Source organism: Typopeltis vanoorti, chromosome 4 (assembly GCF_054136105.1).
Source record: "Typopeltis vanoorti isolate ZY-2024b chromosome 4, IOZ_Tvanoo_1.0, whole genome shotgun sequence".
NCBI lineage: Eukaryota > Metazoa > Arthropoda > Arachnida > Uropygi > Thelyphonidae > Typopeltis > Typopeltis vanoorti.
Genome location: NC_143552.1, coordinates 69898315 through 69920364, shown reverse-complemented (window position 1 = coordinate 69920364; position 22050 = coordinate 69898315). Strand labels below are relative to the sequence as shown.

General features: G+C 37.3%; 1 protein-coding gene across 6 annotated transcripts in view; it reads left to right on the top strand.

The window, feature by feature from the left end:
• Positions 1-22050, top strand: part of LOC150107393 (homeobox-containing protein 1-like) — a 194725-nt gene that overhangs the window by 5475 nt on the left and 167200 nt on the right. For 5 of the 6 annotated variants that reach the window (XM_090391255.1, XM_090391259.1, XM_090391258.1 and 2 more), the window contains exon 2: positions 19735-19874. The exons of the other annotated variant lie outside the window; for it this stretch is intronic. The gene's annotated coding sequence lies outside the window, so the exon portion shown is untranslated. The remainder of the gene's footprint in view (positions 1-19734; positions 19875-22050) is intronic. 6 annotated transcript variants of the gene reach the window in all.

The following is a 22050-nucleotide window of genomic DNA, read 5'->3' as shown; positions in this document are numbered from 1 at the left end:
TCTTTTAAAATGTCTTCTTTCCTTTTTTGGTCTAATAATGTGTATTTTGAAGTTCTTCTCATAAATCTCATTTCACCTGTTTTATCCTTTGTTTATCTCGTTTGTTTATTGCCCAAATTTCACTGCCATATAATAATGTGGGCACTGCTAAAGTATTGTATATTTTCAGGCATGTTTCTTTTTGTACTATATTTGGATGGAGTGTCCTATTTATCAGGCCTATAATCTGTAAAAATTTTGAAGATTTTAATTTTATGTCCTTTTCCCCTTCATATGCATTTCACATCCAAGATAACTGAAAGTATTTATCTGTTCTATTATTTTATTATTAATAACTATTTTACTTCTAACTGGAGTTTGTCCACAAAATGCCATTGTTTTATGTATGGAAATTTTTATTCCAAACTGTTCTACTATAACGTTGCTCTTTGTTCATATATAAGTTTATAACACCATGTAACCTTAAAAGAAAGAGTTGCTCTTTGTAATTTGTCTTCTTTATCTGATATTATTACCTGTTCAGTGGTGTAGGTAGAGCTTTTGCTGCCTGGGGCGGTCCCATAGTTTGCAGCCCCCTTTCAATACACCAAAAATACTATAAAAAGTCAAAAGAACATATAGGGAAATAAATTAAATCACTATGTTTATTTTTGAAGTAAAACTTTAATTTCAACATTCTAAAATGTTATTTTTCTTGCTTTTCTGTTGGCAAAGTCTATCTCATAGTAATGTAGATAATTCTTAATCAGTTTTATTTAGAAAAACTCCTCTCACAACTAACAACACTTACTGCAATTGTGAGGAAAATTCACAGTAGCATTACGGTATTTGGAAATTAGTTCTTTAGACTATTTTAGAATTAACTGCAAAAGGTTCAAGGTGCTGTCTGGAGTGGACCCTCCTCCCCTTAGCTACGTCACTGTACCTGATTACCTGCAAATAATAGCATAATCATTTTATTATTTCGGGAAATTTCTATACCTGGATTGTTTAAGGTGTTCCACTGTATTAATATTTCATTAATGTAAATATTGAAAGATGTTGGTGACAGAGGGCATCCCTGTCTTTTTCCTTGGTTTATAGATTGTTTTTCAGACAATTTTTTCATTTATTTTTATTTCTATTTCATTATCTTTATATATATATATTCAATATTGCATGTAGTAAAATATTAGATATATTTATTCTTTGTAATATATCAAACAGTATATATCTTTTTACTTTGTCAAATGCTTTTTGGTAATTATAAACAAATGATGAGTTTCTAAATTAAATTCTCTTCTTTTTACTATAAGTAGTTTTAAACAGAAAGCTGCATCCATTTTGACAATCTAATAATATTTTTTCACTGTATATTTTCCGTTTTTCATTAAGTATTCTGTTATATATTATGTAGCATGTATTCAATAAACTAATCCCTCTGTAATTAGCAGGTTTTTTTTATTCCCTTTTTTTAAATATAGGTATTACTATACTTGTATTCCATTCTATTGGTATTTGTCCATTTGTATATATTTTATTTAAAAATTTTAATAATCTTTGATGATAATTTTTTTCCAGCAAATTATACAGTTCGGAGTTTATCCCATCTTCTCCTGCTGATTTGCCGTTTTTTTTTATTTTATTTAGGCTGTCCTTTAATTCTTTCCTTGTTATTATATCATTTACAGTATTTTATAAGTTTCTGGTGTAATTTTTTTTTATACTAGTATTATCCATCCAAAGATGTGTAAAGTAATCCAAGAATACTTTTACATCAATTTCGCAATTTATATTTGCAATTTCTTTTATATCTGCATTCATGTGTTTTAGTATTTTATGCACATTGAGTCTTGTTTTGTATATGTTATTTTGTAGATATGATAGACATTTTTCCCAGCTTTCTCTGTGTCTCTTTCTGGTTTCTCTTTTGGCTATTGCTTGTCTTTTTTTTATATATATATATATATATTCAATTTTGTCTTGTTTTTTGCTACTTAACCATATTTTAAAAGCCAGCTTTTTATTTTCAATTATTGTTTTTATTTCATTGTCCTATATATGTAATTTTTTATTTTTGATATTTTTCATGTGTTTCTAGACTTTCATATGCTGCTGATGCAATAATTTCTTTTATATTATTCCATTCTTTCTCAATGTCTTCATTGAGTTATTCATTGGGAATCTTCTGTTGGTATAAATTTTGTATACTTGATTCATTTAGTTATCTCACTTTGTAATTTTTTTTTTTGTAGCTAGTTTGGTAGAAACCTTAGTTTTGCTTGCACTAAATAGTGATCTGTGTCAATTTCTAGCCCTGACGTTAAAATCTAGGAAGAGGTTTGCTGCTTTTTCATTGCTATGAAGTAGTCTATTACTGATTTTTGTCCTCTTGCACACCATGTATATTTATATATATTTTTATGTTTGTAGAATGTATACAAAGATAATAAAAAAAAATAAATAAAAAAACGTCCAAAAAACAATATATAAACCAAGGAGTAAGACAGGGATGTCCTCTGTCTCCAGCACTTTTCAACATTTATATTAATGAAATATTAATATGTACAGTGGAATGCCTTAAACAATCCAAATATTTCCTGGAATAACAAAATAAATATGCTATTATTTGCAGATGATCAGGTAATATCATCAGATATATTAATACAGTGGAACACTTTAAACAATCCAGTTATTTCCTGGAATAACAAAATAAATACGCTATTATTTGCATCTGATCAGGTAATATCATCAGATAAGGAAGACAATTTACAATGAGCAATATATAATTTAAACATTATAATAGAACAGTTTGGAATGAAAATTTCCATATATAAAACTAAAACAATAGTATTTTGTGGACAAACTCCAGTTAGAAGTAAAATAGTTATTAATAATAAAATAATTGAACAGATAAATACTTTCAGTTATCTTGGATGTGAAATGCATATGAAGGGGGAAAGGACATAAAATTAAAATCTTCAAAATTTTTACAGATTATAGGCCTGATAAATAGAACACTCCATCCAAATATAGTACAAAAAGAAACATGCCTGAAAATATACAATACTTTAGCAGTGCCCACATTATTATATGGCAGTGAAATTTGGGCAATAAACAAACGAGATAAACAAAGAATAAAACAAGTGAAATGAGATTTATGAGAAGAACTGCAAAATACACATTATTAGACCAAAAAAGGAACGAAGACATTTTTTAGAACTAAAAACAAAACAATGGAAGAAAAACTAAATAATTATAAACAAAAATGGATAGAACATGTAAACCGAATGGCCAACACCTGATATCCTAAACAAATACTGAAATATAAGCCAATTGGAAAGAGAAGACAAAGTAGGCCTTAAAAAAGGATATTGGATGAATAATGAGACTCGAACAGACCAATATGATCTATACCCCTAATTAGCATTATGATGATAAACTATGATGGCAAACAATTCTATGTGTAGGCTGTGCAAAAGAATGGATGCGAGTTCTTGGATGTGTGGAGTGAATTTGTGGGAAGATTAGATTTGTATAAGAGGGATGACCTACACATGAATGCATTTGGTATTGGGGGTCTTGAAAAACTAATAATTGGTATGAGAGATAACACAGAGAGTCAGGGAAACTAAATTATAATAGGAAGAATGGTGAGAATATAAATGTAAGAGCAATAATATTATATAATTTGCTAATGGGAATGGGCATTACCCTGGAAATGATTGAGGATTTTGACTTTGTGTTCATCCGATTCAGACCCATCAAATGTGTGCAAAGTTGTCTTGTATAAGGCAAGAATAGAGACTGTTGTCCAACTGTGTTATGTAGACTGAAGACAAGAGTATACAAAAGAATATGCAGGTAGATTATTATGTCTATACATGAATGCTACGAGTATCAGAAACAAATGGATAGTTTGTGGCCTTGGTCAGTATATTGGAACCTCAGATCGTAGGCATTAGTGTGATCTATATGTTTGTGGCTATCAGAATATGGCTGATTCTAGCTATCAGAATCAGGCATACCAACTGGTATTGGGTTTCAAGGATACAGAAAGGAGCGGAGGGGGCATGCTGCTAGTGATATCAGATGACTTCAATCCAGTTAGTGTTGAGACCTATGATTGTAGTACTAATAACAGTATTTCATGTGGCAGTGAATTTGAATCCATCTGATGTAAGGTGAAATCTAACAAGATCAATTACTTGTTTTTACAGACCTTAAAGTCTAAGAATGAAGAAATGCATCACCAAGTAGAGATGATGGATGCAAAAAGAGTAATCATAATTGGAGACTTTAATTAACCAAATATTGATTGGGTAGCAGTAAAATCTCATGAGAAGAATGAAACTGAATTTATTGGACTGATGCAGGACAACTTCCTCAAGCAGCATGTGATAGAAGGAACCTGATGTCAAAGAGCGTTAGATTTGATTATAGTGTCAGAGGATGTTCCAGTTAAAGATGTAACTATTCTCCCTCTGGTTGGTTACAGTGGTCATGCAGTTGAAGTGGCTCTGAAGATTTATCTCTGAATGGAACTTCATAAAAGGTTTCATGCTGAACTACTAAGCAGGAAACTACGACCAGCTGAGGAGTATACTGAGTTCAGTGGAATGGTATCGGTTGCTGGATGGAAAGAATATCAACAGTGTGTGTGGGAAATGTTTAAAAAATACTTAAATGATGCGATATCAGAATGTGTCCTGAGAGTTCGAAGAATAAATAGGGTAGGAGTCAAATGGATGTGTAATCTTATTAAGCAAGAGATTCGTAAGAAACAGATGATGTTGAAGGAATACAATGTGTATAAGGATGATGTCCATTATGAAAATTATAAGCAGCAGGCTAGAATAGTTACAACTGTTGTAACAGAAAGCTAAGTCTTGAGTATGAAAAGAAACTGGCTCTGCAGGATAATGACATCCTACAAGAATTATATCAATATTTTGCAAATAAAAGAAAGAATGAATATAAAAGAATAACTACTGAATGCAGATGGTGTGAGGGGGGGGGACAGATGCAGAAGAGGTTCAACTAATTGAATGCCCATTTTTTAAAAGCTATCAACCTGTATAACCAACAGAGATAGTTCACTGCTATTTCTTCACTGAATGAAACTCATGTGTATGAAGAGGAGGTATAAGAGCTGTTGCATAAACTAAATAAGAATTCAGCAGTAGGGACTGATGGGATATCAGCACTGGTGCTAAAATAGTGTTCAACTGAACTGGCTATTCTTTTGACAAGGCTATATAATTTGAGTCTCAGAACAGGGAAAATTCTGCAGGAATAGAAAGAATGTATGGTAATCCCATTGTACAGTGGTGGTGCAAAAATTGATGTAATCCGACTATCGAAAAGTCAGTATCTCAAGAAGGGTGGTGAAGATTTTGGAAAAAATGGGTTGATAGTGAATCTCTACTTTGCAATGAACAACAAGGATTTATTAAGGGAAGGTCATGTTTTAGCAACTTGCTCACATTCTATAATAATGTTACCATTGAACTAGACAAGGGGAATTGATTCATCATGATAGTTTTGGATTTTGCTAAGGCTTTTGACAGAATACTGCATAGAAGACTGTTGCATAAACTGGAGAATTGGGTTTGGGTTATAAAATATTAGCCTGGATAAGAGGATGGCTGACTGACAGATATCAAAGTGGTATATGGGGGATGTGAGTCTGCAAGATTTAACCCATTTATTCAAGTTCTCATCATGCTTGTTCTGGCGGTCAAGGAGTTCCCAATCTCAGACACTTCATATGTCTGGTCTGCGATCGTGAATTCTCTACCGCAGTTGGCCTTGGCGTGCATCGCACCTCGAAACATCCAGCTGAAGCCAATGCTGCAATAAGAACTGAGCGCGTCAAAGCACGTTGGACTGCCGAAGAAGAAAAGATCCTCGCCACTCATGAGATCGAGTTGACTGCTTGAGGGATAAAGAAAATCAATGAGGCTTTATTTAAGTCATTCCCATTAAGATCCTTGGATGCCATCAAGTGTCATAGACGGAAAGCCAGTTACAAAGCCTTAATTCAAGAATTGGCAGCCCATCCACCACAGTTAGGGACAGGTAATATCTCCGTATCTCCTGTCCCTGCCTCTCCATCTTCCAGACACCATCCTGCTGTTGAAGAAGAGGCTTTGATTCTCAGACTGACATCATCTCTAGATGATCCTCCTCTTCCAGAATATAACCATCCAATTCTTAAATCTTTCATCTGGACTCACCTTCTGGGAATGGATATCACAGATCAGTTGAATGACTACTTCCACGCTGAATTCTCTGAACACTTCATGCCTCGTCAACATCAGCCTACGACTTTGTCAAATAGGAAGCAGAGGAAGAGGGCCTATGGAGCTATGCAGGCCCTCTGTAAAAAGAATAGAGGGCAATGTGCCAAAACCATCCTTGACGGTTTTGGCACATTGCCCTCCACTTCTAACAGACTTACATGATGATTTTGTCAAATTCTGGAGTACAGTCTTTTCTGCTCCACCTCCACACTTCCCTGATTATGATGACCAACCTACGATATTGAGGTCCATTCCTGCCCTTCAAATATACCAGTCTGCCTCCATCCAGGAGATTAAAGCAACTCTTCCATCTAATTTCTCTGCCTCCGGACCTGATGACTTTCCTGCGTCTAGGCTTCGGAAGGTGCTGTTGAAGATTCTTCAAGACTTAGTGGACATTCTCCTTTCCAGTAAAGTAATACCACCATACTTACATGCTTCAAGAACTATCTTCATTCTGAAGAAAGAAACTTCAAGCTGTGCATCAGACTTTAGACCTATTACCATCTCTCCTGTGTTACTTAGACTCTGTCATAAAATATTAGTTAAATGACTTCAGCAACATATACAGCATGATTAGACGGACAGCTGTGCAGAGAATATATATCTTCTTTCTTCTCTTCGCTTTGATTCCCGATGCCACCTTAAGCCTCTATATATGGCGTTGCTGGACCTCCAAAAGGCCTTTGATAGCGTCTCCCTTCCTGCTCTCCTTCAAGCGCTGTCCATTGCTGGATGTCCAAAACCTTTTCTTTCCTATGTTATGGAGCTATACTTGGGTAGCTCCATCACTATCACTACAGGGTCCTGTGCAACTTCTATTCCCACAGTGCGGGGGTGTTCGCCAGGATGATCCTCTGTCTCCCCTTTTCTTTAACTGCGTCATAGATGAGTTTCTTCATTCTCTTCCTAGCCATATAGGCTTCTCTCTAGGTGCTTCTTCCTTTAATGCTATGGCCTTTGCGGACAATCTTATTCTCGTAGCCTCTACTAAGATAGGCTTGCAGGAACTCCTTGACTGGGCAGTTGACTTCTCTATTCGAGGCCTTTCTATTAATGTCGAGAAGTCCTGATCTTTAGCTAGCTCTTGTCCCCTCTGGTCGAGACTATAGAGTTTCCCCTGTACGGGAGGCCATTGTATGCTTTGACCATCCTGGAAGAGTGGAGATACCTCAGTATCATGGTTACCCCCAAAGGGAAGGTCTTCTATCCTGGAAGCTGGGATCGCTTCTTTGAGGAAAGCTCCTCTCAATTCCCAGCAAAGACTGTTTCTCCTTTCTTACTTTCTCTTACCTCGCTTTTACCTGCTTGGTAGGACATATATCTCGGTACTGTCCTGAATGGACAGGGCTGTCCGTTCAGCCATGAGATCATGGCTCCAACTGCTGCCTGACACTCCTACATATTTCCATGCGAGGGTGAAGGATGGTGGGCTTGGGGTTCCATCACTTAGGTGGCTGATCCCATGCCTGTGGCTGTCAAGAATCACGCAGTTAGAACTATCTTCTTCCCCCATCTGCAGAGAAGCTTTCTATTGCCCATTAATACAAGAAGACTTTAGGTGGGCTAAAGGCTGGTCCCATTATCAAAAGATACTTTAATTGAGTCATTGCCTGCAGAACACAAGAGATGAGCATCTCTGTTTCCCTGTTCTGTAGATGGTGCTCCTTTAAAAGAGTCATATCTGGTGCCCCAGCATGATTGGGTAAGGGATGGCACCAGACTCCTCCCTGGGTTCGAGTATATTGACCTTATCAGGACGAGGATCAGTGCCTTGCCTACTCGAGCCTGCACAGCTCGATGGGGTAGTGACGACTCCAACTGTAGGGCTGGCTGCCACTACAGTGAGACATTGTCTCATATAGCCCAGTGTTGCTTCTGCACCTATGGGGTCTGCGTGAGGAGGCATGATGCCGTGGTCTCCATTCTGAACAACCACTTTAAGAATAAAGGTTGGGAGACTGCGGTGGAACCACATCATAGGACCTCCACTGGTTTGCGTAAGCCAGGCTTAGTGATTAAAAGAGATGGTGACATTTGGGTAGTTGATGCCCAGGTGGTGGGAACAGGGTGCCCACTAGCCTATTGCCATAATAATAAAGTAAATTATTATAAAAATAATCCAGATCTAGTTAGTAAGATACGGGAGGAGCATGGGGCAACTCCGAGGTTTACCAGCGCCACCATCTCTTTACATGATATGGAGTGCAGATAGTTATAAGGACTTAAAACAGATTGGGCTTATGCAAAAGGATATAAAAGTTCTTTCCTTGAGGGCCCTACAGGGCACACACTGGTGGCATGGCATTGCCACCAGAGAATGACTACAATGATAACTCGAACAGGCATAGGGTAAAACACTTGTAAAGGCTTAGGCCTATATCAAGTCTAGACAAAATGTCTGGATGTGATGTAAGGGTAGTACTGCCCATAACCAGTACAAAGATTAATAAAAATAAAAAAAAGAATAACCAGTGGTGTACCACATGGATCAATCCTTGGTCCACTTGGTTCAGTCTGTCCATTAATAATATTGGGAAGGATTTGACAGGTGACATACAGCTGTTTTCTGGCGATGCAAGGATAGGTAGGGTAATTAGAAATGCTGCTGATATGCAGTACTTGCAGAATAATTTGAATAGGGTGGAATTTTGGGCATAGGAAAATTAATGTCAATAAATGCAATGTCATGCACTTTGCATTGTCGTATTATATTGGTGGGATTATGCTAGAAGAAACTGATCAGGCTACGGATCTTGGAGAATTAGTAGGTAGGAAGTTGAAATTCAGGGGCCAAGTAGCAAAGATTGCGAAAATGACTCAAAAGATAATTGCAATTCTCAAATTCACATGTAAAGATAAGGATGCCATTTTGCCTCTTTACAAGGCGTTGATAAGACCTCACTTGGACTATTGTGCACAGGTCTAGTCTCTCGGTTTCCATTGTGATTCTGATACAATGGAGAGAGAGAGAGAGGGAGAGTGTTAAAAATGATATCAGGCAGGATTGTGGAATACTGATTATGAAGACAGATCGAGAATTTGTAGACTGCAGACACTAGCAAACAGGAGAAAGAGGGGTGATATGATTTGAGCTTACGGAAAGGGTCATACAGGATTTCAGTTGATGGAATTTTTTAATTTATGGAGGGTGGGTGAAGGACTAGAGGGCATCCTTGGAAGCTGAGAATGAATGCTGCTAAGAAGGGGATGAGGTTTTGAGTTATCTCATTGGTGGTGCATAATTGGAATGGTGGTTTGCCATTGGATGTTGTGTGCAAGCAGTGTGAATGAGTTCAAGAATAAGTATGATAGCTGGTTCATATAGTATGTGGCCTCCCTCAGTGAGTCCCAGACTCCCTATAGGTCTCTCTTAATAATAATAATAAACTGCTATTCAGTCCTTACCTGATGCACAGCACTGATGTGCTCATATGCTGGTTTAAATAAATTAAGGAAGAAAGAAAAATCACGATTTTAGGTGGAAAAGGAAAAAAAAACATGCAAGTCAGATAAAAAAGTGATGCTGTCTAATCTTATACAGGTGAATGGCAGTGTTAGTGATATAGTCATATATGCAGATGGGCCACAGGATGAAAGCAGGTTTTTTGGTAGGATTTTTCATTTTGTGTCTGGAGTGAGAACAAGAACATTTTGTAATAGCATAATTCTTAGATATGGCTGCAAGATATCACTTACCTGATAAATTCAGATGGTAAGTCATCATAAGACTAGACACGTGCCAGTCAGGCAGAGATAACCAGGTGGTTTCATTTGAGTTGTTCACTGGTTCACAGGCTGTGTAATTAATTCCACCCGTCACAAACAGCAACCACTGGCTACAACTGCAATGGGTGACCGATATCTCCTGTTATCTAGTCAAAACTGGAGTGCTACTCCAAATCAGCTACAATTTAATCTTGCATCGGCTACAGGAACATTGATATCTGCTTCAACTATGTGCAGATGGCTTCACGGAGGTGGGGTCTATATGCTAGGCGACCAGTAGTCTGCATGCTCCCGATCCCCACACCACAGGAGAGAATGTTTGAAATGAGCCATGCTCCACATCAACTGGACCCAGTTGTAATGAGAGTTAGTATTGTGTAAAGACAAGTCCCAATTTGCTTGACAAAGTGATATTAGGCATCCTCTGATTTGGAGAGAATCTCATCTCTTTAATATTTGTGAAAGGGACACTTATAGTGGAGGTAGTGTGATGGTTTAGGGAGGAATCTTGTGGGTGGATACATCGACCTGGACACCATTATAAACACTATAATTGTGAGGGCTGACCACATTCCTTATTTGAGGTACTTGGATACTCTAATTTTAACCTCTTGTTTTTGATCATTGTCTTCAGGTACCCATTTGTTACTGAATTAAACTAGTTACCATTTTTGTGGGTGTTTCTTTCACATTTCATATTATGCTGTTTTTTCACTGAATTGCATAAAAATCACATAGTTATTGCAGCTATTCATTAATTTATGGAAATCAATGTAGGTCCTTTGACCACTCATGTATGGGAATTAATTAAAAATAAAAAATAAAAAAATAGCAACTTACTGTTGAGGTATATGCCAGACAACAAACCTCACCTTTGCCCAACATTTCATACAATCACAGTAGAAAATTTAAATCTGTTGTAAAAGAAGATGTCTGCCATAAATCCTTGCAGCATCCTGCTTGTGTTGAGGTAGTAAAGACAACCAAATTAGAGGCATTGCTTTACAATATTGTTAATACTTCTAATTCCTCCATTTTTGTATTTATCCCCTTCCCACCAGCTAGTGTTACATGCGTGGAATTATGTTCTCTCTAGGAATGCACCAAATATTCAGTTTTGCTTCAGTATTTGGCTGATTTGACATGTTTTTGAGCTATTTGGCTTCAGCCGAAGCAGAAAAATTCCTGTTATATGCATCATAACAAACACAACCAATCAGCCTTGTCTGATTGGTTATGATTGCATTTCCAAATAGCTTTTGGAAACTCTTCTATTTGATCAACCTTGGCTGATCAAATTTATCGTTAATTATTTTGCGATATTTTGTGCAGCATGGGCCCTACACACCCAATTAAAAAACCTAGTGAAGAATCATAGAAAAGGAGACGAGCAATTGATCTTGAAACAAAGTTGCAAGTTACAAAGCAACATGAAGCTGGTAAGCCAGTCAGTGTGATCGCACATGACTTTGGATGGTCTCATTCTACAGTGACGACCTTAAAAAATAAGGATAAAATCATAGAGGCTGTGAAAGCATCTTCCATTAAATCGACGATAGTGATGAAGCAATGACAAGGTCATATCAGTGATTGGAAAAGCTACTTTCATCATGCATAGAGGACTTGAACCCTTAGCACTATGACCATAATCGCTAAGGCACTAAGTCTCTTCAACATGTTGATGGAGAAAGCAGGGCCCGATTATGACTACGAATTCAACATTTCTTCCAGTTGGTTCATGAGATTCAAGCAGTTTTGCACTGCATAATGTGAAAATATATGGTGAATCCGCAAGTTCTGATAAGAAGTCCCTAACCCCTATAACCCTGTTGATTTAATGTATTGACTTGCGTCCTTCCTGATGGAATGGAACCCTGACATAAGTCGAGGTATGATTGTATATTATTATTATTATTATTATTATTATTATTGTTGTTGTTGTTCCGGGAAACTCCAAGGAGTCGACAGACTCATCGAGGGAGGCCCTAACATCATGTCAAGAACAACTATTCAACATTCACACAGTATCTATCATACCTTGCCTTGAACTCATTCACGGTCGTAGCACCCACAACAGACTCTGGAAGCTTATTCCACTCATTTACCACTCTCCAAGTAAAGAACCTAGCTCTAACACCCTTGTCAACCACGTTCTTGCCCAGCTTCCATGCATGGCCCCTAGTCCTCCCACCACCAGTCATATTTTCAAAAATATCTTCTGGATCAATCTTATAAAAACCCTTCAGTAATTTGAATGTCTCAATCATATCACCCCTCCTTCGCCTATCGTCCAATTTCTGCAACCCACAAATCTTCAACCTATTCTCATAAGGTTCATTCCACAGACCTGCTATCATCTTGGTCACTCGTCTCTGGACCCTCTCCACTTCCTCCCCATCACGAAGAAACCCTGGTGCCCATAGCTGGGCACAGAAGTCCAGATGGGGTCTTATCAAGGCTCGATACAGAGGAACAACAACTTGTTCGTCTCTGCATGTTAAAGTATTTTTCAGAAGCCAAGTGATTTGGTGAGCTGTTTTAGTTACTTTTGCAATGTGCCCCCTAAACTTCAACTCCCTATCCACCAACACTCCCAAATCCCTGGCCTCATCAATCTCCTGGAGTATGATTCCACCAATGCGATATACTGCTGCTATTCTTTTCACCCCAAAGTGCATAACCTTACACTTTGCCACATTAAATTGACATCCATTTTTCCTAGCCCAGTCCTCCAAACTATCCAAATCATCCTGTAAAATTTTGACATCTTGTGCACTCACAAATGCTCTACCCAACTTTGCATCATCAGCAAACAAGTGAACACTTCCTCTCAGATCCTTTCCAATATCATTGATGAACAAATTGAAAAGCACTGGTCCAAGAACAGAGCCCTGTGGCACTCCACTAGTCACAAGACGTCTTTTAGACTCCACTCCTGAATAAACCACTCTTTGATATCTCTCCTTCAACCACCCTCTTATCCATCTCACCAACCCTATATCTATACCAATCTGCTCCAGTTTACTGATTAGGGTTCCATGTGGTATCCTATCAAAGGCCTTGGCAAGGTCCAGTAATATCACTGTAAACCCATTACCCCTATCCAGTTCAGCCGTCACTGTGTTATAAAATGTGAGCAAGTTACTGAGGCATGATCTACCCTTCACAAATCCATGTTGTCCCCCATACAATATCCTATTTTCATCTATCCAATCCTGTATTCTTTTCTTGACTAATTTCTCTAAGACCTTGACAACGATTCCTGATATGCTAATCGGTCGGTAATTTACAACAGCAGTCTTGGAACCACCTTTATGCAGTGGAACTATTTTCCCCTCTTTCCACCCGCTCGGGACTAACCCAGACCCGAGACTCAAATTGAACAAAATGGTCAAGGGTACTGACAAATCTTTAGCTGCTTCTCGTACAACACGAGCTGGTATACCATCCAATCCCACAGATGTATTGACATTGAGGTTATGCAATAGACTACTCACCTCCACTTCATTAACCACAATTCCCATATAATCTACTGGTTTATTCGTTTCTGCAATGTCACCACTTGGATGATATACTTTTGCAAAGTGCTCACTCAGTAACTCAACTATCTCAACTGATTCAGTTACCTCCCTACCATCGGCATTCTTTAAAATCAATCTGCCATGTACATTTTTCCTTTTACTTGCTACATATCTAAAAAACTGTTTAGGATTCTCTTTAGCCTGCATGGCCAATGTTCTTTCGTAATGCTTTTTTGCTTTTCTTACTACACTCGTCACCCTTCTGGCCTGCGCTTTATACCGTTCGTGTGCCTGCCGGTCACCCTTCTCCTTAAATTCCCTCCATAGTTGTTTCTTTTTTTCCAACTCAAGCTTAATGGTGTTATTCATCCATTTAACCCCTACTTGATTTATTATTCGGACTCTAGGTATACAGTCAGCCATTGCTTCATGCAAGCACTTCTTAACTACCTCCCATGCACTATCAACTTCTAGTCCTTGCAGTTGTACATGCCATGGCACTGAACCAATCAAACTCCTAAGCTTGTCATACTTTCCAGCCCGATAATTCCACATGTACCTTGTCTTAATTGAAAATTCTACACCTTTAGCCACCTCCCAAGTTAAGACCCTATGATCACTCTCACCGATTGGTGGCAATGTGGTCATATTTGTTACAGCCAAATCCTCAGATGTAATTACTAGGTCAAGCACTCTCTGACCCCTAGTATTTTCCATTACATGCTGTCGCAGATAGTTATCCCTTAATAACCGCATAAAATCCAGTTCCTTCCTCCCGTGTGTCCTCTCCTCACTCCAATCAATGGGACCATAGTTGAAATCTCCCATAATAATCACCCTTCTTCCACTCATTTCTTCTATTTGCTTGTGCATACTGTCACCACCATCTTTTCCATCACCTGGTCTATAGCAGCACCCAATTGTATATTTAGTTCTGCTAGCCACAATCTCACACCAAATGGCCTCAAATGTGTTCTTTTCTCTATCCTGCAATTCAACTTCTATTCTCCTTGGCTGGAGCTCATCAGCTATCATCAACAATACTCCTCCCCCCATTTTATTCTCTCTGTCATTCCTGAACACACTGTACCCATCACATTCAATCCCACTAGTTATATCATCTACAGTCAGCCATGTTTCACTAATACCTATAACCTGTGGTCTGGAAGTGCCAACCATGGCCAAAAACTCTTCCTTCTTGTTCCTAATACTCCTAGTATTAGTGTACATGAATTTAAGACTCCCATTAGCCCCAACCCTACCTTGATGCCTTATATTAACTATCCCACTCAGATTTGTTGTCCTTATTTGCTCTGGCATATTATATTCATATTCATTCTTACATTCAACTGCCTCCATAAGGACTGTATCTCTACTCCCCCCCCTAACAAATCTAGTTTCCCTGAATTTGCACATCCACTACATTCAGCAACACTTTCTCAAGTCTTCTTACACCGTAACCATTCAAATGCAAGCCATCCATCTTATATAGATCCTTTCGCCCATCAAACTCACTCCACACATCCACAAATTCCACACCACTCGTCATACATAACCCACGCATAAAGTCATTCGCAATCATAGCCCTCCTTTTAAACATTTCACTGTCATACCGTGGCAAAAGACTAATCATTCTAACTCTCTCATTCTTTTCTTTTGCTACCTCAAACAATTCATTCAGGTCTTCTATCATTTCCATTTTATCTCCTTTCAAATCATTCATACCTGCCACAACAATCATTTCTTTCACCCTTTCCTTTTGCTCTCTAATAGACGCAGTTACGTCCTTTATGGTCGCACCAGGTTGGTACGATTTTGTCAAATCCTCTACTAACACACCTTGTACTAACGAGTCTCCATACAGCACTCTATCCTTCATTTTGTTCATGTTCACATTCATACGTCTATTTTTCCTGTCATACCTTTTATTATTGGTTGGTTCATTCAGTCTACTTTTGTTCATGCACTGTAGCTGCTGTTTTGCTCTTTCTATCGCACTATTCAACAACGCGATCTCACTCAATGCATCTATCTCATCTTTTTTGTTCTCTGAGAAACCATTTATACTATCATTCACACTCTCACAATTTTCATGTACAACCTTGCCGTTTCTTGTCATATCCCTATTTCCTTCATTCTGAAGGTTGACAAAAATATCACACTCACGATCCGAAATACACTTCAATTCCTCATTCTCCCTACATTTTCTGCATACATTCAATCCTTTATTATCATCTAACCACACTCCGACTGCACTCCTCAAAGCGTACATTTCACAGCTAGTACACTGACTCATTTCTTTTATGCTACCGTTCTTTGATAACGATGGCGAACCTTCATTACTGGCCGCCATTTTCCTTCGCACAGGTGCCATTCTTATTTGCAACGTGTTTTGTCAAATTATACGTTATAACACACCAAAAATAGACGCACTAAAATACGCAAGCTCCAAATAACATACTCCAAAAAATGCTGAAAAGTTCATTTTCCTATAATAAGTTCCATTATTTTTATTTGAAGAAATAAGTACAATATTTTGTTCTGATTTTTGTACTGTATTGTTTTTTAAATACAATGTTCTCTATGAAATTAAATAATACTTTTTGTTATATTGAAATGGAGGATATAGATCCATATATATTTTATAGCCAAATGGAAAGAAAGTAAAGTTTCAAAAATATACCAGTGAGCTTATAAGAACAAGACTGGAATCAGAGATGTCTTTGCTGCACTCCACAACCCATATATTCACCTTTTCTTAATGCATTCAGTAAGTTTCACCAGCCTGAAACATCAAGCTTCGAATTGACCAATCTCAGAAAAATCGCAAGCGGAAGAGAAGACAAAAATTTATATATTTGAGCAAAAATAACTGTCTTCATTTTGGCAATGTAAAATAAACAGAAATAGGAGATTCTAAAGATACGTGCTTATTTCATAGCTAAATATACATATGTATATAGAAACTTAAAGAGTTTGAATAAAGAAGAGCTTATGAGAATGCAATCCTCAGCATCGAAGTTACCTTAGCTTGCACTACTTTTTTAATCTTTTTTCATTCTGCAATCGCTGAATATTTGGTCAAAGCATAATTAAATTTTATAAATAAATGTTTTGAACAGAAAAAATGTGCTCATTAAATTTTTTTTCAATTTTTAATGAATTTTTTGAAAACATTATTACGTGACATTCCAAGGAGCCCAAGGACTCATTGAGGGAAGGCGCCTACTCTACAACTGTCTCCACTACTCATCAGTTCACCAACTACCTCAAACCGCAACTACCAACGCCATCTACTTCCCACTACCACAACTAGTATTTTCACAGATAATCACAAACATTCATGCCCATGGCAGGATTTGAACCTGCAGCCTTTTGGCTGGAGAACGGATTTGCTAACCACTCAGTCAACCAGGCCGATATGTTTTTGTTTTATTTAAAAAATGTTTCGTTAAAAACAAGACACATATTCATAAAATTTAATTCAGTATACTTTGGCTGAATGTTTTGTGCTTTGGTGAAATCCTGCTTCAGCACATAAATAAGAAATTGGTCATGGAGGCATTTGGTGCCATTAAAATGCCAGAGGACACAACACCGAGAATAACTGGAAATTTAATTTTTCATCCTATGAAAACATACGGAACACGTTGGATAGAACACGTGCATAGTTATCAGACAATACACTGGTTTTCTATCCTTATTTACTTTGGCAGTATCATCTATTTCATGCTTCTTCCTACCCTCTACTTATGTGGCTAAAGGTGGGTGTACAAAGGCAGTCATTTGAGATGCAGGATCCTGAAACAGTGCACTTTGCAGGTGCACACTATTTTAGGTTGTGTTGGGTTGTCAGTCCATGCATATGCATTTATTCCTTTGGTCTTGTCAGATAGATTTTTTGGCATTGATTTTTGAGATCTTAATTAAGTTTTTACCTCCACTTTAGTTCCAGTTAGGCATTTCTATTGAAAAATTTGACAAAACGTGCTATAATAGTAATAATTATTCTGGCTAGATGGAATTTAACTATATAAAATTATACACTCATGGCCAGAATGTTAGCAATTTCCCTCACTGAATGAAATATGCCACTGACATGACAGATGTAAGACATCATCTATAAACAAGGAAGCATAATGTTGGGTATACTGCGAATGGTGTGAGAAATAGAAACATGTTGTTAGGCATGTTTCTGACTATTTTCCTGAATGACATGATTACTATTGTTGGGAATATGGCTAGAAATATCCGATCAGTTCAAGGGAAGGAAGAATTACCAGGATTATAAACTCCACTTGACATCTACAGTTGGGCAGATGACAGCATGTTTCAGCCAAAGGAAGCATATCTAAATCCACTGTCACACGTGTGACAAAAACAAGCAGCTACAGCTATAGTTACCAAAGGAACATCACCAGAAGGAAGAGGTCATATGGAAGGATTAATCCTTTTACTTAACGCAGATATAAGGAAAAGGATATGGTGACAAGAACAAAAAGTCATGCAATTATCATACTAGTGCAAAGCAGTAGCAGTCTTGGAGCCTGTTTTTCTGACTGGCTTAGGCCATTTCATACAAACAGAGCTAGGACTGAATGGAGTAGTTTCCCAAACATTGTTGATGATCAGATACGCCTATTCATGTTCTGACTGCTTTGGAATGCTTATAATTTTGGGTGAACTGAGAGATGAAATCCTTCATTCCAGTTATAATTATTTCTGTTATTCAGTCTGAGCATGTGCTGTTTGGATTGATAGATCTGAAGCATTAATCAAATTATAAAGACCTTTATACAAGAAAGACCAAGTGAGGAATTGGTTGGAGGCATTTGTGTCATTAAAATGCCAGAAGACACAAGACCGAGAATGTCTGGTTGTAGATTGTTCTGATATGGAAGAAACTTGGATCAGATTGTGGTCTGAGTTACCAAAAGGAGAAAGAACTGACATCCATGCTGTTTTTGGAAGGAGGTCTTGTTAGGAAGAAGTGAAGGATGTTCACAAGATGGTGAACATTGTCTGGCAGGAAAATGGACCATTGGTGTTAGGTCCTTGCTGTGGCAAATGCCTCAGCATTCTTGCCTGCTTGATCAGTGGAACTGCAGGAAGGAAGCTAATTTGAGTTGTGGGCATTCAAGTCCTCAAATAGTGATAATTGATTATCAATCTCTAAAAGAAGCTTTAGAGATGGATAGTCAAAGAGGATAGGATGGACATCTGAATTTGAAGAATGATAGATACAGAAAATAAATGCAACATGAGTTGGTATGGAAGTTTTGAGCCAAAGCATATCAAACCAGAGTGGGATTGGGGGATTCAGCGATTTGTATTTTCTCGCATGGGGATATCAGTTTTCTTGTGAATGTGTATAAATGCTGCACTTGTGGTTGAAAGAATTGTGCAAGGTGTTTGAGCAGTATTCCAGGTGAACAGGAGTTGTTGAGCTCACCAACTGAGGTTCTATTAGGAATAATAAGTCTGTTTTGTATGACTATAGGTGATTTTTCACATTATTTAAATTGCTTTGATCCCTTATTTCATCATAAATTGGATATAGGAACTTTTTTTGCAGGACTTGTTAATGTTTGTGTTTTTGGTTGGATTTTTATTGCAGTTTTGGATTTTTTTCAGTTGTCAAAGTGTTTGTTAGTTCAAAAAAATTCCATGTTTGGTCTTTACAGATAATATATTCATTAGATCAACATACTACAGGTTTATATATTTAAAAAAAAAAATCTGATGAATATTCTATGAAACTGAGTGCATTCAACCAATCAGTATATGATGATAACTGCTATCTGGGTTCCAGGTTTAATGTTTATACTGTATATGAAGTCAGTGAAAACAGTTATAACCGTAAATTTGCCTGTTCTTTCAATGAAATGTGGTAATGAAGCCATATTTTTTCACAAAAGGTTTTACTTTCTGTACATACAGGTGACCTCCATTAGTACTGTGCTGAAAGTTAGGTAAACTGAAAATCCTACTCTAGAGACCTTTTCAGCGAACTTTTTAAAGCTGCTTCCAGTGCTGATAAATAGTGTTACATATTTGAAATTCATGTTTGTTCTTATGCATATGTTTAAAAGTGTGCTCTCTGTGGTGTGTTTTATATATATATATATATATATATAAAACTATAGTTCTACACTGACAGATTATGTATATATATTTTTTTTTTATACCACATGCTGCAGGACTGATTCTGGAACTAAGTTTTGTGAACTGAAGTGGAAGTGTTAGAATTTAAAAATATGGAACTCATAAGACTAAAGAGAAAATCCACTTATCCTGTATTATAATCAAAAGCATGACTGTCAACTTGCAGCTTTTTAAGGTACTTAATCAGTTTTTTAAAAGAAAAATTAAAAAAAACTAAAACAAAGAAAAAATAACCAATTAATGATTAGACAATGCAGCAATTTTTAGTTAGTTTATATGTGAATTATGTACAGTTAAATATTGTCCAATGATTTCCACAGTTATACAATGAGTTAAGTGATTAAGCATATACCTTTGCTACAGTTCTGATGTAAAGAACATTGTTTCTTTTAGAAATAGGCGCCATTCTTTAATGATAGAATATCTGTTTGTAAATGCATCAATATGTTAGATAAACTGTGGTTTATCTAATATATTGATAAACCACAGTTTATCGATATATTAGATTGTTGATTAATATATTAGATACACCATTGTAAAAGTAATGACACAGGAATGCTTGTTACTATATATCATTATCTTATCTCACATCTCCAGAAACTGGAAGACAAGGTATATATATGAGGGATGTCCAGAAAGTAAGTTCCGTTTTTAAATATTTTCACTGCAGCGCTGCGATCACAATGGTGCGCATGCATGCTGAGTTTGTTGATTCGTTAACAAGACATTTGTGCCAATTTCAGACATTCTCACAGTGCATACGCTTCTTGGTGTGTGTTTATAATGTCTAAGAAATCGAATCGCCTGCTGCATGTGAAATTATGTCAGTTATCCATTTCTTGAATGCGAGGAACATTAAAGTAGGCTGAAATTCATCAGCAAATTATTGAGGTTTATGAAGCACGTACAATGAGTGATTCACTGATACGAAGATGGGTAAGACTTTTTAATGGAGGAAGGACAGGTGTGCACAATGACGAATGGAGCGGGTTACCATCTTTAGTGACTGATAATTTGGTGCATTCAGTTGAAGAGAAGATTCGACAGAATAGGGGATTCACTACGACTTCACTCTTGCTGCAATTTCCAGAAGTTTCACGTTCATGTCTTCATGAATTTGTGTCAGAGAAACTGAATTATTGGAAATTGTGTGCACACTGGGTGCCGAAGTTGCTTACAGAACAACACGAAGTGAATCGACTGGGCAGTGTGTTGGAATTCTTCACGTGCTACCATGAGGATGGCGATGCTTTCCTGAGCAGACTTGTCACCGGGGATGAGACTTGGGTGTTGCATGCAACCCCTGAATTCAAACAACAGTCCATGGAGTGGAAGTACACCTCATCACCAGTCAAGACGAAATTGAAGACAGTGGTTTACACTCGGAAAATCATGTGCATTGTGTTTTGCAACAGACAAGGAATTTTGCTGGTAGACTTAGGTCAAGGCTTCACAATCAACGCGAGTATGTACTGCCAAACTCTTAAAAAACTTTATTGTGTGATCCAGAGTAAGCGACGTGGCATACTTACCAGGGGCGTTGTTTTGAATCATGATTATGCCTGCCCACACATGGTCGGCATAACACAACAACTTCTGGCCACTTTTGGCTGGTACCAATTCCATCATTCCCCATATTGTCCTGACCTCGTGCCAAGCAACTTACACATGTTCAAACATCTGAAATCTTTCCTTTGCGGCTGGTGGTTTCAAGACGATGACGAGGTCAAAGAAGCAGTCAATGCATGGTTTGCATCACAGGTGACAACCTTCTTCGACGAAGGTATACAATTCTTGGTGCCCTGTTATGATGAGTGCCTGAACAATGGCAGAAATTATGTGTTAAAGATGTCTACTTTAATTTCCAATAAAGTTTTTTTTGTAAGTATATTTTTGTTTTTCTGACAGCCCATCGGAACTTACTTTCTGGATGTTCCTTGTACAACAATTGGTTAACCAATTAAAAGCTGTTGCCACCTGCTAGAAATTAATATATTAATAAAATTATTAAAACTATTTTTGACTGTTACATAAAATGAGAATCTCAAACCTTTGGGGGTGGGGACAATCATTCTGATTCAGATTTGGCCGATGCAAAAGGGCTTTGCAGCTTTCTTTGAAAAGGCATGTGACACTTAATTTACTATATGATGATTACCCTTCTGATATTGCAAGGATTTTTGAATTTGTTATAGAATCAGGATATTTTAGTTGGAAAAACAAGATCTATAGACAGGTTGAAGGCACTGCCATGGGTAGCCCTCTGTCTCCACCTTTGGCAAACTATTTTTTTAACCATCTGGAAGATACCTTATTCTCATCAATTTATCCCCAACCCTCTCACTGGTTTT